The 15,530-nt window shown below is 36.6% G+C and overlaps 1 protein-coding gene across 23 annotated transcripts in view; it reads right to left on the bottom strand.

Moving 5' to 3' along the window:
• Nucleotides 1-15,530, bottom strand: part of Nrxn3 (neurexin 3) — a 1,559,809-nt gene that overhangs the window by 164,601 nt on the left and 1,379,678 nt on the right. The window lies entirely within an intron of this gene.

Genomic DNA, 15,530 nt, shown 5'->3' with positions numbered 1-15,530 from the left:
ATTTCTCTTCTGAGCAAAACCCACGGATGCGAACAAACTTAAAAAATAATTTAAAAGGGGAACATGAACTAAAAAAAATGTTTAAATATGTGGATATTTTCTTCTACCTAGCTTGCTGGATTTAAACTTGGTCTGTTTGAATAGGTTCAAATCCTAACTCAGTTTCCAGCACAAGGATGTGTAGAGGTGGATGATTAATGCATACTTTTAGGAAAGAATTTGAGCAGTTTCTGTACAAAATAGAAAGTACATACTGGGAATGCTTCTATACCTCCCCACAAGAGGCTGAATGTGTTAATTGGGAATTCGGCTGATACTATACTTCTAAACAGTAGTGAGCGTTGATAGCACACAGTTACTGCTCAAACTCCAGATTCCTTTAGCTAACAGTCTGCTTGTTCCAAGCAGTGGGAGGATCCAGTGCAGATAGAAAGGTTGGAAAGGTAGGGAGCAGAGAATGGCACAAATCAAAGAATCAAAGCCAGAAGACAGAGAAACATCATATAGTTATGTTGATTGCTGTATTTGATCAGAAATACTAAAGCAACTGTATCCTGACAGAAAGATAGGTGCACATAATTACACAGTCCCAGAACAAGGTGGATTTGTTGCCTGCAAAGTTCAGCACTGTTTTGGTCTGTGGTGTTAAGCAGAAACATCTATAACTGCTGTATCTTTCCAATCAGATCGCTAGGAAGATGGGCTTGCAACCAGTGATTCAGATGAATGGCATACAGCTACCGAGAAGAGAGTAGGACAAAAGAGAATTGTCCAGAAAACTCTGGGATCACAGTTGATCAGAACTCTCAGTTAATATGCTCACAGAGCACCTCGCTCAGTTCAGTTGATTTTTTACAAGAATAGCTCTATTAAGAGCTTTTCAAAATTCCCTTTATGGACCTACTTGGAGCTCAAAATTCTCTGAGGTCGTAGTGGAAGAAAGTCACAAAATGAAGCTAGACTATTAGATTTCACTTGGTTTACCTCCTCTAAGAGAGCTCATTTGCTCCCTGAGAACAATATATACTTTTCTGCGGATTGTCTTCACATTTCCCTGTTCTGGAGGTCCAGTGTCAGCCTTACCATGTAGAAAATTCAAGAAAAAAAAAAAAACCAGCTATTCATTTCAAAAGCCTAGAAGCATTTCATTCCTATTTTTTTTATTTCACTCGCATAAAGTGCTATTTTGTTTGACACAATTTTATAGGGGTAAAAAGTGAAGTAGTAAGTACTTCCATATCTTGACTGTCTAAGATTTTAGATTTATTTTTATTTTACATTCATATTTACATCAGATTTGTATTCTCCCAACTTTCATAAATTCTTAAATCATTACCTTTTTTCCCTTTTATTATTTTGGCTTGTTATAGTGGGAAATCCTCTCTTTTATTTTATTTATTTTTTTTTTTTTGGTGTTTCTCCGGTACGGGGAATCGAACTCACGACCTTGCACTTGCCAGGCAAGCGCTTTTGCCGCTGAGCTAAATCCCCAGCCCCTAAAATCCTCTCTTTTAGATCAACCAGGAATCATCTCACCAGAGTAAGAAAGGTTTCCTAATATAAGATTTAAGTGTTGCATCAAATAAAAATTTCCCAGTGAAATCTTAAGTTATTAATAGCAAAGCATTTGTATTTTTCTCTTGCTATAAATATGCTATAAGTGCTTTTAAAACACATTCCTTACCTTAGTGCATATTAATGTTGTATATATGCAGACAATGAAGTCTGAGTATGTGACCATCTCAGAGTATGTGACAATTTAACATTTATTGAACAGCTACTATATTTGATACCTTTAAAAATATGACAGCAAAATTATGAACACTTTGCTTAAGCTATAGGAAGTCAAATATTGCTATGTTTTCTATTCTGGTGAGACTTTTAATTTTTTTAAATTTTATTTTGATTAGTCCATATTTGCACTACATAATGATTGCTTTCATTGTAGGGAGTTACTACATGGACAACACACATCTTAGTTCTTTTTGTAACCCCCATATCTTGGTCCACCCCTCCATTTGCAAAAGATCTATCTCCCTGCTTCCTAATACTATCCTTTATTTTGCTCTTTAATTTATTTATATTTTGGTTTTCTAATATAAGAGAAACCTTGTGATATTTAAGCTTGTGTGTCTGATTTATTTCACTTAAAGGAGACCTTTTATTTTTAACTACTAATTTTATTTAATTGACACTGAGATTACCAAAGTGTAACAAAAACACTATTTTATAAATTAAACCCCATGTGCTTTGAGTTGAATTTTTTGTTTTAAAATTTATTCATATTTAAGATCCACAACATAATATTTTGATGTTTTGATGTTTATCTTGATTAACATGTAAATGGTAAAGTAATTTCTATAGTCAAAGAAAGTAACATTTTATTGTCTCATGTAATTTTTCTTTCTTATAGCAAGATTATCTAAAATCTACTTTTTTGGTAAATTATAGATTGTTAGGTATAGTAGGAACTTATGCCTGTCATCCCAGAAACCTGGGAGGCTGAGGCAAGAGGCTCACAAGTTCGAGTCTGGCACAGGCAACTTAATGAATTTTGTAATATGCTGCTTCATAACGTGTGTGTGTGTAGGGGGTGGAGATCTCAGTGTGCCCTGGCTTCAATTCCTACTACCATTTTACAAATACAAGTATATATCTCTTTGTCTCTATTTTGTATATGGAGTTTCTAAACATTCATCTTCAGTAACTGCAACTTAAGTGGAGAGAAAATATTGCTTTATCTCATGTACATATGGAATCTAAAGACAAAACAAAACAAAACAGAACACTAAATACATAGATCAGAGAGGAACGTGGTGGTTGCCAGGGATGGGTGAAATAGGAAGATATCTATCAGAATGACTTAGAAGTTTATTTTAAACGTGTGCATGCTCATATGCATATACACATCTACAAAAAGTCATAACCTGGTTCTTGTTCCTTTAATAATAGGGAACCAGATACTAAAATTTCTCAAATGCAATGGCAGGAAGTGGGCTGAGCCATATCTAAGGATACTCCACCCTCATGACAGCAGATCAGTGGCCGGAAACAGAACTGAAGCTCCAATAGGCAGCATTCATCAGCAGAACAGAGACAATCAATGCTGAGAAAATGAAGGAGATGCTCTCTGGGACTTAGAATAAAGACATATGAGGGAGTAGGTAGGAAGAAACATAAATACTGGGTGTCACCTCTCACCTCTGTGCAGAGATGCTATTGAGAATAGGCCAGGGCAACTATGCCAGAAGCTAATAAAGAAAAGTACACAACTTCTCTTAGAGAGAGGAAGGTGTATTTGGATTGCCATAGTTTATAGTTTAATAACTAAAACTATAATAACTATAGTTTAATAACTACCAGTAGTAACAGAATTAAAGAAAACCTTTCTGTCTGTCATCTTCAAATCTTGCTCTCAGTAAGGAAGGGCACAACATTTGATTAAAAATTGAATCTATGTTGTCAGTGTTTCTCAGAAAGTGGTACATGGTTGAGGGTTTTTTGTTTGTTTATTTGCTCTTTGCTGTTTTTAAGTACAGGTGAATGGACTGTCTGCCTCACTCAATGTATTCTTCCATTTCCTTGTCCTGAATTAACCTCAGCAGTGCATCTATATCATGCCACGTAGTGGTACTATTCTTGGTGTCTCTGAGGACTGAGCTCATCCATTTACAGAGTACCTTGCTGTCCTTTTTCTAAACAGAGATAAAGATAGGACCCAAAATAAGGCAGATGGCTCAGTGAAGACAGAGCTATAGGCTTCTGAATATCTATGATTTCGATCAGGGGTCTCTGAACTGCAACGACGAGGTAAATCTGGTCTCTCAGAGCTTCTTTTATTAATCAGGTTTTATTAGATTCTAGCATACCTACTCATTTATGTGTTGTCTAGCATTGCTTTTGTTCTACAACAGCAGTACTGAATAACTGCACCGGAGACCTTGCAAAGCCAACTCTCTAGCACTTACAACATTTATATTTTGTACTCTGATTAACTACTAAGAAGACAACAATATGCAACGTATCAACTATTATAACTATTCTACTAACCTGCTCTGAAACTCCGTTTCATTGCTATGTTTATCTTTTTTTGTTTAAACTTAAATTTTTTCAAAAAAGAAAAATAAATAAAATGTAAATACATGTAATATACAAATAAATAAAATATTTAAATGTAGTTTTTTTCAAAGCCTGAAGAATTAACTATTTGGCTTTTTGGAGAAGAATTTGCAGATGCTCCATCTAATTAAGAGTGCCAAGGTCTCCTTGCCTACATCATTGCTGATTTCCTATCATCTTGTTTGGAAATTATGTACCATTTTTATAGTTTTTCTGTTGTTTTGTTTTTGTTATTTTGCTTTTGTTCTTTTCTCTTTAAAATAAAAAAAAATAATAAATAAAATAAAATAAAATCCAGGTGTTCCTATCACCTATTAACTCTATGACATTGGGGTGTGTTACTTAATATGTCTGGCATTTATTTCTTTATTTCCAAAATAGGAATCAGACTAGGATACCCTTCCAGAAGCTATGAGGACTCAAGAAAAACACCTCAGTAGTGTTACCTCCTCTTTTTAAATATTAATCCCCTCAAATCTGTTATTCAAAGATAGATTGTGATATTTCAACTCTGTTTCAGCAATACAGTTTTCAGAGACTTGTATACCCTAACAAAGATTTCACCATTGCATTCTGAAAAAAACCACTTTTCTAAGCTGTGATTAGAGTGAAAACAAATCTAGTTTAATTAAACATTGAGACTGGCAACTGTGCATTGGGCAGAAGCACATTTCTAGTAAATGTTCAATAACAGGATTTTACACTGCTCAGCATTCAAGAGAATGTGGAAATGATAGTAAATTTGCATGTGAATTTACATCTGTCTCACAAACAGATCTGAGCTCTATATCCAGTGCATACTGGAGTGCTCCTGGAAGCCAGATAAAAAACTGGAGTAGAAAGAATTGGGGTTTGAAACCAAACAAATTTCAGTGGAATCCTAGAATTCACACTTGCTAAAGCAGGACTGCAGCTAATGAACCCAACTTCCCTAAGGCTCAGTTTATTTATCTGTCAAAGAGGGTCATCAATGTTTCTCTCCCAGAACCACTGGAATGATTTTTTTTTTTTTTTTTTTTTTTTTGTTTTTCTCCGGTACCGGGAACCGAACTCACGACCTTCTGCTTGCCAGACAGGCGCTTTACCACTGAGCTAAATCCCCAGGCCCTGGAATGATTAAATAAAGTGAAATCATGTATGATGGATATATTTATTACATTAAATATGGTGGTGGTATTGCAGGTGTATGTGTATGTCCTACTGCATATATTACATATGTGCAGAGGGCAGGGGCATATGAATTGTGCATCAATAAAGCTGTGAAAGACCTTTCTTAAAAAAGAGAAACAGGAAAACACCTTTCCATTAGTCTCTTCAGTGTGAAAGGAGTGGATTGCCATGTTACAGCTTCCTGTATATGTCAAGGTAGAGAAGCAGAATTTACCAGCATTTTTTTCAGAGAACCTAAGGTCTCAGTTTCAATTCCATCCTTATCTAGTCTTCAGGCTCCATCAGGCACTCCGGGGCGACTGGTTGAACTTGCCACACCCAATAGCAACATCTCCCTGCTTTCACTATGTTGATTTGCAGGTACAGGGCAAGGCAGTGCACTGGAGCACTGCGTTTACCTCCCAAGACATCCAAGGAGCCTTCCTGGTCTTCATGGACTAGCCCATGGTTAGTTCTGTAATCTAATCAGGCTTAATATTTCCATTTGTAAAAGGATGATAAAACTGGTATCTTCCTCTTAGGTTTATTGTGAAGACTAATACAAGAACTCAGTACTGTCCTTGGTACTTAATTGTTCAATAAAATTAAGGTATTAAAATTACCTTGCTTGCTTACTTGTATTTCTCTTCCTAGAAGACCTTTGAGAACAAAGGCTGTGTCTTATTTTTCACCGCATACTGTCACCCAGCAGATTTGTGTGCAGACTAGATACTGAATAAGTATTTGTTGCATGGTGAATGAATGAATGAATGCACAATGAATGAATGAGATTTCTCTACTCAAATCTATCAACTGATAAGAACAGGGCACCAGCAACATCTTTTATACATTAAAGTTAGTGGCAGAAAAAAAGACATTGGCAGTGTTTCTGCTACCATAAGTGCAGTATAGTTGTTACAGTCCATTACTAATTCATTCTCACTGTTTGATATAACTTTTAGCATTTGACTTCTGTAGTGTTGTCATTTCTACCTATGTCCCTAGTCCCAATCCCTAAATCTTCTTATGCAGTACTGTGTATCTCCCATTGGCATTTGGCAAACTGCATCATCCAGGCTAACACAGAACATCAGGGACCTACTGGGAGGCTATAAAAGTACTGTGTGAATAAGAAATGCATCTCATACAGCAAACTGTAAATATCACTGGGAATCCAATCAAGTCCATGTTAACTTTATGAACTGAAGACAAAAAGTGCCTCTTTGTCCTTGACTCATTCCCTTTCTGACCTCCTTTCCCTTCTCTTCAGCCTGCTGGGATATTGACAGGGATTTTAGAGGAGTGGAAGGTCTTTATCTCTTTGAGATGAGCTGCAATATGATTACAATCGATTGAGTGATTTACAGTATAGAGTGGCATTCATTACTTCTCTGCTTTATAGTATTATAAATGACAAGCTGTATGTGAATATATATTACTATTATTGGATATTTATGTACCACCTTTCTCTAAGAAGCTCAATGTTCTTTTTAGACTTTAAATAACTGGAGAGACTCTGGAACCTTGTGCAAAACTTAAAGGGAGAAGAAAGCAACTTGAAAACTTCTTATGAATAAAATTATACGGGCACTGGTATTAGGACAAATGGTGTTCAAACAACTCTGCAGAAGAGAAAAAACATACATGGTAATCATATTTGATAGTTCAGATAATAGTTCTGGATTGTCATCACTGAAGACAAATTCTACAGGTTAGATTTTTATTTACTACTTAAGCTAGAACTTTCATGTGACAATAGGGAAAATAATACTTGAACAGAATTTATTACAATGTTTAGAATTATGTAGCATTTGATGATTGTTCTAATTGAGAAGAATCTGTGTTATTACAGATACCTCACAGGGAGTGAGATATTATTAATATTTTTATGTCACATTATTCCAAATGAGTATAATTTCAAAATCATAAAATGTGACTACACCATATTTCCAATGTTGAAAGTATTGTTCCAAAGATATGGTTTAATAAAATGCATGCATTATAGATGAAAATTAAGAAGCCTTTTCCCTTACATTTGCAGTTAAATTGTGCCTAGAAGTGCCTCTCAAATTTCTCATTACTCATTTCACTATGTCCCTAGACTATAATATGTATAATATTTAACAGGTGGCAAAATAAATATCATGTGAATTTTTAATCTGTAAAAATCCATCTTCCCTTCTAAATTATAAAGTAGTCCACTTCAAATGAGGAAAACATAAGCCAGGGCCCACAATAATGTGTGTAGCCCATAGAGTCCTACAGAAGTGGGCAGTGAAATCATTTTTTTCTCAACAACCCTGTGGTCTAAAAGCATTGCCCTCTTCACAAATGAATTGTGGATTAATAATGTCAGTAGTTACAAAATTGCTGTCCGTACTATCTGATATACATCTTCATTATAATTATAAGATCTTTTGTGTATGTTATTTAATTTTTTTATAAATAACCTAGAGTTGTATAGTAGCTTAATATCTTAGGGGCAAGAACCCATGTGCCATAAGAACTTGCCCCTCTCTTTCAAGTGTTTTCTCCTGCAAGATAATTTTATTTATATATAAATATGAATACTATATACATATATAACACTCATATATATACAGTGTATTCCTGCCTAGTGTTTTTGTCTTCTGGGTGACTGTTTAATTTTAACGTTAGTCAGGATTCCAGTTTGCCTTGAAATGCTTATCAGCTTCTAAGGGACATTTACAGGGAATGAAAGGCTCTAGGTTTGATAGCAGTAATTGTATTTAACTTGTAAGATATGAAGCTATTTATCTTGTGGCTGGGAATTCACAGAGGAGAAAGGAGGTTTGCTGATTAAAAATAAACTGAAGAAAAAATGACTAAGCACCCTCTCACCATTTCCCATCCCCCAGGTAAGACCATTACACATTAAGCAGATTTTTATTTAATAAGCTCTTTCTGTCTGTTTAGATATAATGCTAAAAGGCATAATGGGATCATGAAAGAAAAGAAGTTTCCACATCCCCAAAGGGCTTCCCCAATGAGATGGATAAAGGCAGATCTCTATGTGCACCCAGGGAAGTGCTGACATCTAGACTTGGCAGGAACTGAACATTTAACTTGAGCAGATTCTAGGATTTACCTTTAGAGAAATACTCAAAATTGCTAGGACTTGACTGAAAGCCACAATTTCTGGGTTACCCAACTGCCCCAGTGAACCAAAGATAATCTAAAGCAGGCTCAGTGTGTGATTGAAATGTAGGGGTCTCAAGTCAGTTTGCATACCAGCATTCCTAAAATCACACAACCTAAATGTCCTCCTCCTAATCTATATAATGGGAATAAAACTATCATTGACCCTGAGATTTGTTTCAAGGCTCAGTAGGATGCTGTCCACGAAGTGGAGAGCATGTAGGCCATGCTCAGCGAATGGCAGCCATCCCCATCTGAGCGACTGCCTGAGAGATGGCAGTGGCATCATCTGCCACTTGCTACATTTCCAGGACAACATGTTCATTCTGTGCATATTCTTTACTTTGGCATCATCTCTACTGTTACAGAGTAGAGTGAGAAGCATTTTCTTTTTGTGCTGCATTTCTTCTTTGCTGAGTAAACTTCACTGCAGGAAGTCTTCTCAGGGCCCAAAATGCTTCCCGGTGACAGATAATCCTGATAAAATAGCTGCAAGTACAATTGTCATGCATGCAGCCCTCTACTGTACTCAAAGAACTTTCTACCTCCAGAGGTAGACCAGTGATCCTAATCCCTATTTGACAGATAAAATAGCAGGTATCTTAGGGTCAAGCCTGTTGAAAGATTCACTCCAAAGCCATGTTGTCAGAGCACACAAGTATAGCTTAAGGGTAGACTGTCACTTCTTTAGGGCATATCTCTTACCAGTACTGTATTTACTTTTTTGAAGTGTCCTCTATTAAATGTCAATCTGAGTCTTCACTAGATTTTAATGGGAGAAAATGCAACTTACAGCCATAGAGATTAAAACACAGAAAATTCTTAACAATAGGAATTTGATCAGGGTAGTGGGCAAGTTCTAAGTGATGAGGCCAGTGGCTCCTCATTGCAAGCAGGCAGTCTGACCTCAGGATTCTTACAATTAATCGTCATCCTCTGCTGCCTCTTCAACAACCCCATCAATAGGGTGGTTTTTATCACTTTGGTTGTGTAATAATGAAACTTATTAGATAAATTTAGAAGGTATATGAAGGCAAATGCCCATTATTTTATCAATTATGCAAATAAAGATTTATATAGCAGAACATAGGTAAGAGGAGCTAAAAGACACTGTATTCGAGTTCTGTACTATGCAATAAAAATATCTGTAGTGTTGGTGTAATGATTGAATATGAAAATATATTTAAAGGCTTTAGTGCCTAATGTAAAATAATTGTATGATAAAACAAAAATTTCAAACCATTAATCATACCAGCCACATTGCAAGTAGCATAATAGCTACATGTGGTTTGTGGTTACCATATTGAACAGTACCAGTAGCCAGTCCAAAAGAAGGGGGTAAAGAGATTTTTAGCTTTCTAGGTATCAGTGATTCTCAAACCTAGTTGAATATAGACTCACCCTGGAAACTTTATCAAAATGCCAATGCCTAGGCCAGAACTTTCCAAATTTTACAGTGCACCTGTAACACCTTGGGATCTTGTGAAAATGTAGATACTGATTCAGTAGTTATTAGTCACCTGAGAGCCTGCATTTTTAACACCTCTCAGGGGATGCAGATTCTGGTGCTTCATGGAACATACTCTACACCCCTTAAATTAGATGACAGGAGACCAGAGCCTGAGCACTGACAGTTTATTAAAGTTTGAGAGGATCCTCATCTGGAGCCAAATTGAGGCCCACTGCTTAACATGTTTGTCTTCCTTTCTTCCTTCCTTTCTTTCTTTCTTTCTTTCTTTCTTTCTTTCTTTCTTTCTTTCTTTCTTTCTTTCTTTCTTTTCTTTCTTTTTGTTTCTTTCTTTCTTTTTGTTTCTTTCTTTCTTTTTGTTTCTTTCTTTCTTTCTTTCTTTCTTTTTCTTTCTTTCTTTCTCTCTCTCTGTCTCTGTCTGTCTCTCTCTCTCTCCCTCTTTCTTTCTCTCTTAAGATAAATTGGAGAGCATGATTATTTCACAGGGCAAATAATCAGACTTTATTAAATAGATTCATTCAGTGATACATTTCGGGCCTGAATGTTTGCAAAAGTTATTCATAAGGTGGCCTTAAAATGCACCTGGAAATGTCCAATCCCATTCATTAAGTGAGCCTTTCTCTAGTTGCCTTTACATTTTTGCAGCCTTCAAACCATGTTTACATACGGCTTTTCCTCTTGATTATATTTATACTCCTTATTCCCTTTGCAGGACTTCACTATGTATGTTTTTCTCTGTTGAACTGAAAGCAACACTGGTGCTGAATGGATGAACAAACAGGTAGATGGGGCTCTGTTTAATGTGTGCTTCAAATCTGGCAAGGCCTAACATCTTTTTAGGAAAAGGTGAGAAAAAAAGGAAGGAAAACCTCCTGGCTAGGAATTAATAAAAATCTAAGGGCTAAGAAATTTTCAACATCGTGTCAAAAAGACAGACTTACTTTTAATCCTTCAAAGTCTTAGTCACCTAGGATGAGATGCAGATAAAAGCAAAGTCTTTCTTATTTCCAAGCATATCACCTAAACATGAGATGATGATGAGTATTTGAAACAAAGTATGTGGGGAACTCTTTCAAATTCAGAGGTTCTCCGTTACAGGTACCTATGCCCTCACTAGAGGACATTTGACTTTTGTGGAAAGGTGCTACTGGCATCAAGTGAGTGAAGGTCACAGATAAGCACCCTACAATGCACAGGACAGCACCCCTTCCCACTACCACATTCAGCAAAGATTTATCTGACCCCAAATAATAAGAGTGCTAAGGGTAAAAAATCCTACTAACCCAAACAGGTATGGTTTTCTGTCTGAGAATAATTTTTTTGGGGAAAGATAATGCTATTATCAAAAACACAACAAAGTCAGAAATAGGATAATGGGCAAGAAGTTTGAAGTAGTACAGTATGAATATCAGGACAGGAATCTTGGTTTTGTCCATTAGGCCAGATGAGGCTGAACAAGTGATTTAGAGCCTACTATAGTTTAGATGAGTGGACCTCAAAGGTTCATGTGTTAAAGGCTTGGTCCCTAGGGTGGTACTATTGGGAAGTGCTGTGGGCCTTAGAAGGTGGGACCTTGTGGGAGGTCTTTAGGTCATTGTGGGGGGGTATATCCCCAAAGGAGATTATGGGGCCCTCATCTCTTTGAGTTTCTCTCTGCTTCTTAGCTAGTGAGGTAAGCACTTTATTCTATCATGCTTCTGCCATGATATGCTGCCTTCACCAGAGACTCAAAGCAAATAGGACCAGTTAGTGTTGGTCTAGAGCTTTCAGATCCATGAGCAAAAATAAATATGTTTTCTTTATAGATTAATTACCTGAGGTATAAGTGAATTGTCTTAGGTGTTGTCTGGAATTTCCAAAACTGTGAAGGAAAATAAACCTTTTCTATTTATTAGTTAACTGCCTGAGGTACTTCATTATAGTAGTGGAAAACTGACTAACACACTGATAAAGAAGAATTGAGTCAAGTGCATTTCAACTGAGTTGTTATGCAAAATCAAGGAGAAACCAATTGAGACTCTGTTCTACTCAGCACATATTGAGGTGCTTCTCAGTCTTCATTTCCCAGGAAGCCTAGCTGTGGTCTGTAAAGCTCTTATTGTACCATGTTCAGGTTCTAATAGCCTTGACAGCATAAATGGCCACCCACACACAGCAGAGAAAGGATCTTGAATAAGCCCAGGCAGCTCAGCTTCCCAGGGGGTCTAGAACTATGGCTAAAATTAATTCCTTATGCTCAGCTCACTTTTCACCTGCCCTCCCTTGTCCTCACAACTGCATTGTAGAGAGACAGCCATCAAAGGCTTTATAAGGCACATTTGTCAGTGCTTGGATGATAGCTGTGGGCTGATTCTCCTTTTTTTTTCCCTTGTCCTGTTCCTCAGGTTTTCTATTTTCAGGTTCAAAGAAAGAAGTTGCTTTTGAGTGCTATTTCTCAGAATTAAGTGATATAAGATTCCATGCTGTAGAACCATGTCCCTTTTTGGTCCTCACTGACTCACAAAGAGCCAGTGCTACATGCCCTGTGCCCAGCTGGGTTCTAAATACTTCACAACAGTTTGCTTCAGGAGAGACACAAAAAATCCTATAAATGCCAGTCAGAAAATCTGAGAGTTGGCCCATTCATCCTGGTGCAAAGTTGTTCCATTCAGACCTGGTAAGCAGGTAGCATTTTCTAAAAGTATACCCTCAGTATGAGCTCATTTAAGTGACTATTTTGCAGATAATGTTCAATATTTCTTTATTGTTTGAACATTAGTAATAATGATTAGTAATAAATGAGTAGCAAAACTGAACTCCTCCCTGTGACTTACAATGGTTTATTGTTTTCAATAAAACAAAATGGCTTGAAAAAAGAGGATACTTCATTACTACAGATACGAGGTCATTTTGATCTACTACTTTAAAATATATCAATTAAACTGTTTCAGATTATTTTAATGATACTTGAAGTTCATTAAATGGATTCTTTCAATTATATAGGAAAACAAGCAAGAAAGAAAATCAGGTATCCAAGGCCCAAAATTTGAGTCAATTCCTCAGAAGTTTAGGTAAAGTAGAACATAAAACTCAAACATTGCCCTTGATTTACTATATCTTACCATTTTCACCAAGCAATCAAGTAAGGTAATCACTCCCTCAAACACTCAGTATTCTCAATTTTCTCATAGGAGGACATTGCCATCATAAGGAGGACAACTTAGACTCATTTGTGCTAATACAACTTTTCTTTTTTAAAGGAGAAATTTTTACTCCATATCTCACAACAACTACCTTTGTGTGGAGCTAACCTTTGAAATGTGACACTTCCTTAAAAAAAGAAAAAAATCTTAGGTCATGAGAAGAAAGTTGTTTATTTCTAACCATGCATTTTAGAAAAGTATCTTCCAATTTGAATTGGGAGCAAGAGTGGAAATTGTTGCCGTCTGGGCACAAAACCTGGCCCTAGTGTCCCTCACTTATACATGACTTTAGGAAAGGCCCAACATCTGCATGGATCTCTGCTTTGGTTTGAAATGTGTAACAAGAATATTCACTCTACCCAACTTTCAGGCTACTTAATAGTCAAAATAAAGTAACCTATACAAACAAATGCCATAATTTAAAATGCCACCTAAATATTTATAATTCTCACACCTAACATTTGAGAATTGGCTTAACTGTCCAAAATTATGTTGAGAATTTTACATCTGTTTGTCTCACTTAATGTTCACTTCAACTATGGAAAGTATTAGTTTCCCCATCTTCCAAAGTAGGAACCAGAGGGAGATTGAAAAAGAACTTCTGTAAATTTTTGAACTAGATTATCAAACAGAGTAAATACTTGCTTATAGAACCAACAAAATAGAGTCATAAATGAGAAGTTTGAAAGAAAGAACTTAATATGTTCTTAAAGTGTTATTATAATAAACATCAAATATTCCAAGGCATAGGGCAGTTCAAGGTCTTAAACCAAACTGTCTTAAACTCACAACTGATGAAACCAAATTCTCAGTTGACTGATAGGCCTGTACTTAACACTGCTATACTTTACCCCATCCGATAATAATAATATACCTAATTACTAAGTAACAGTTACCAATGATAATAATGGTTTTCAGGAGAAAGCAAGGCCATTAAAGAAAGGTTTATCCTGTATTGAAAACATGTATGGAGCAACTCATAATTTGGATCTGAAGACACAAAGTGATAGGGTGCACCACAAGGGTCACTGGTTTTGTCACACTTTTGACTTTAAAATGACCGTTCCAAAGGCTTCTCATGCTGGCAGCAGACTTGTGGATCCTCTATCAGCTCAGGGCAAATGGTTAACATTAATTTAGAAATCTTTAAGACTCCTAATGGAAACACAACAAACCCTGCAGCAGCAATTTTAGGGCCAATGATAATATGCACAGAGAGAGAGATGGATTTTTCCTATGAGGAAATGAACAGCTTTTAAGATCTCAGGCTATTTTAGTTCCTCTCACCTGCCCCCACCACATTCCCTAGAGTTTCAGCAAGAAGCATTTAAAAATCAAGTCTATTAGTGTCTGGAGAATTTGGATGATGATAAGAATTCCTAGTAACTGCTAACACTCTTAGCTTCTTTCATGTGCTCAAAGATAACTTCATAAGGTCATTTTTGTGCCTTAGTCTAAGAAATGCTAACAGACATCCAGAAATGGCTGAGGTGGCCACTTTTTGGAAATGGAGAAAAGTGAATGGGTCAGTGGAGCCTTCCCCTTCAGTAACTTGTGGGCCTTGCTCTCAAAATTTTAAAACCAGATATAGGAGACTCTGGGTAGTAGGGAATGGTCCAACAACAGTGCAGTTAACTCTGACTAACTTTTAAAGAAAAGTAATGCTGATTTATGCATGGAGACATAATCACAGCCTTAAATCCATTTAAGAGTCTTGGACCACAGACAGACAAATTATTGGTAATATTTCTTCCAAATATGATAATTATTAGCTAAATGACTCTTAGACTTGGGCTTATTACTGTGTTCAACTCATTGTAAAGGACACAACAAACAGAATATTGTGGGGGGATCTAGAGTGCAGGAGACTGAGATATGCATCAGGCCCACATTAGTGACAGGTGCAATATTCTGAGCTATTTCTTGCATGTATCCATCCATCCATCAGGTAGCAATGCTACTGTGAAGGAAAGGCCTTTTGCTAAAGGTTTTGCTTTATCCTCTTGGCACTTTTGTGATCAGAATTCCAAACCCTTTTCCTAGGAGAGGTGAAAGATGAAAAGAAAAGACGAGGGATTATCGGAATTTTTGCTTTAAAGAAGCCAACGTTTTCTCCCATTGCCCTTGATTCGGCAGCCACCTGGCTTGGGGAGTTTGTTGCTGAATGCTTCTTGACTATAAAATTGAATGGATGATTAACTCCTCCCTCTCCCATACCAGCATGCTTGCTGTTAACATGACTACCAGGACCAGTCTCTGATGATCAAGATATGCCTAATACAAGTGAGAGAAAAAGAATCAGCCAAGTCAGCCAAATAATGAAATTCTGCCCTTGGTTTCTTTCTCTTTGCTCCTATGACTTACCATTCATGAACCTAAGTCTAATAAATCTCCTTTTAAAGTCTCTTTGCCACCTCTGACCACCTGTACCTTCCACCATATTGGAGTAAATG

This window comes from Chinchilla lanigera, unplaced genomic scaffold (assembly GCF_000276665.1).
Source record: "Chinchilla lanigera isolate Chin_1 unplaced genomic scaffold, ChiLan1.0 scaffold00037, whole genome shotgun sequence".
Lineage (NCBI taxonomy): Eukaryota > Metazoa > Chordata > Mammalia > Rodentia > Chinchillidae > Chinchilla > Chinchilla lanigera.
Note: the sequence above shows the minus strand (reverse complement) of the source record. Positions and strands in the feature narration are given on the sequence as shown.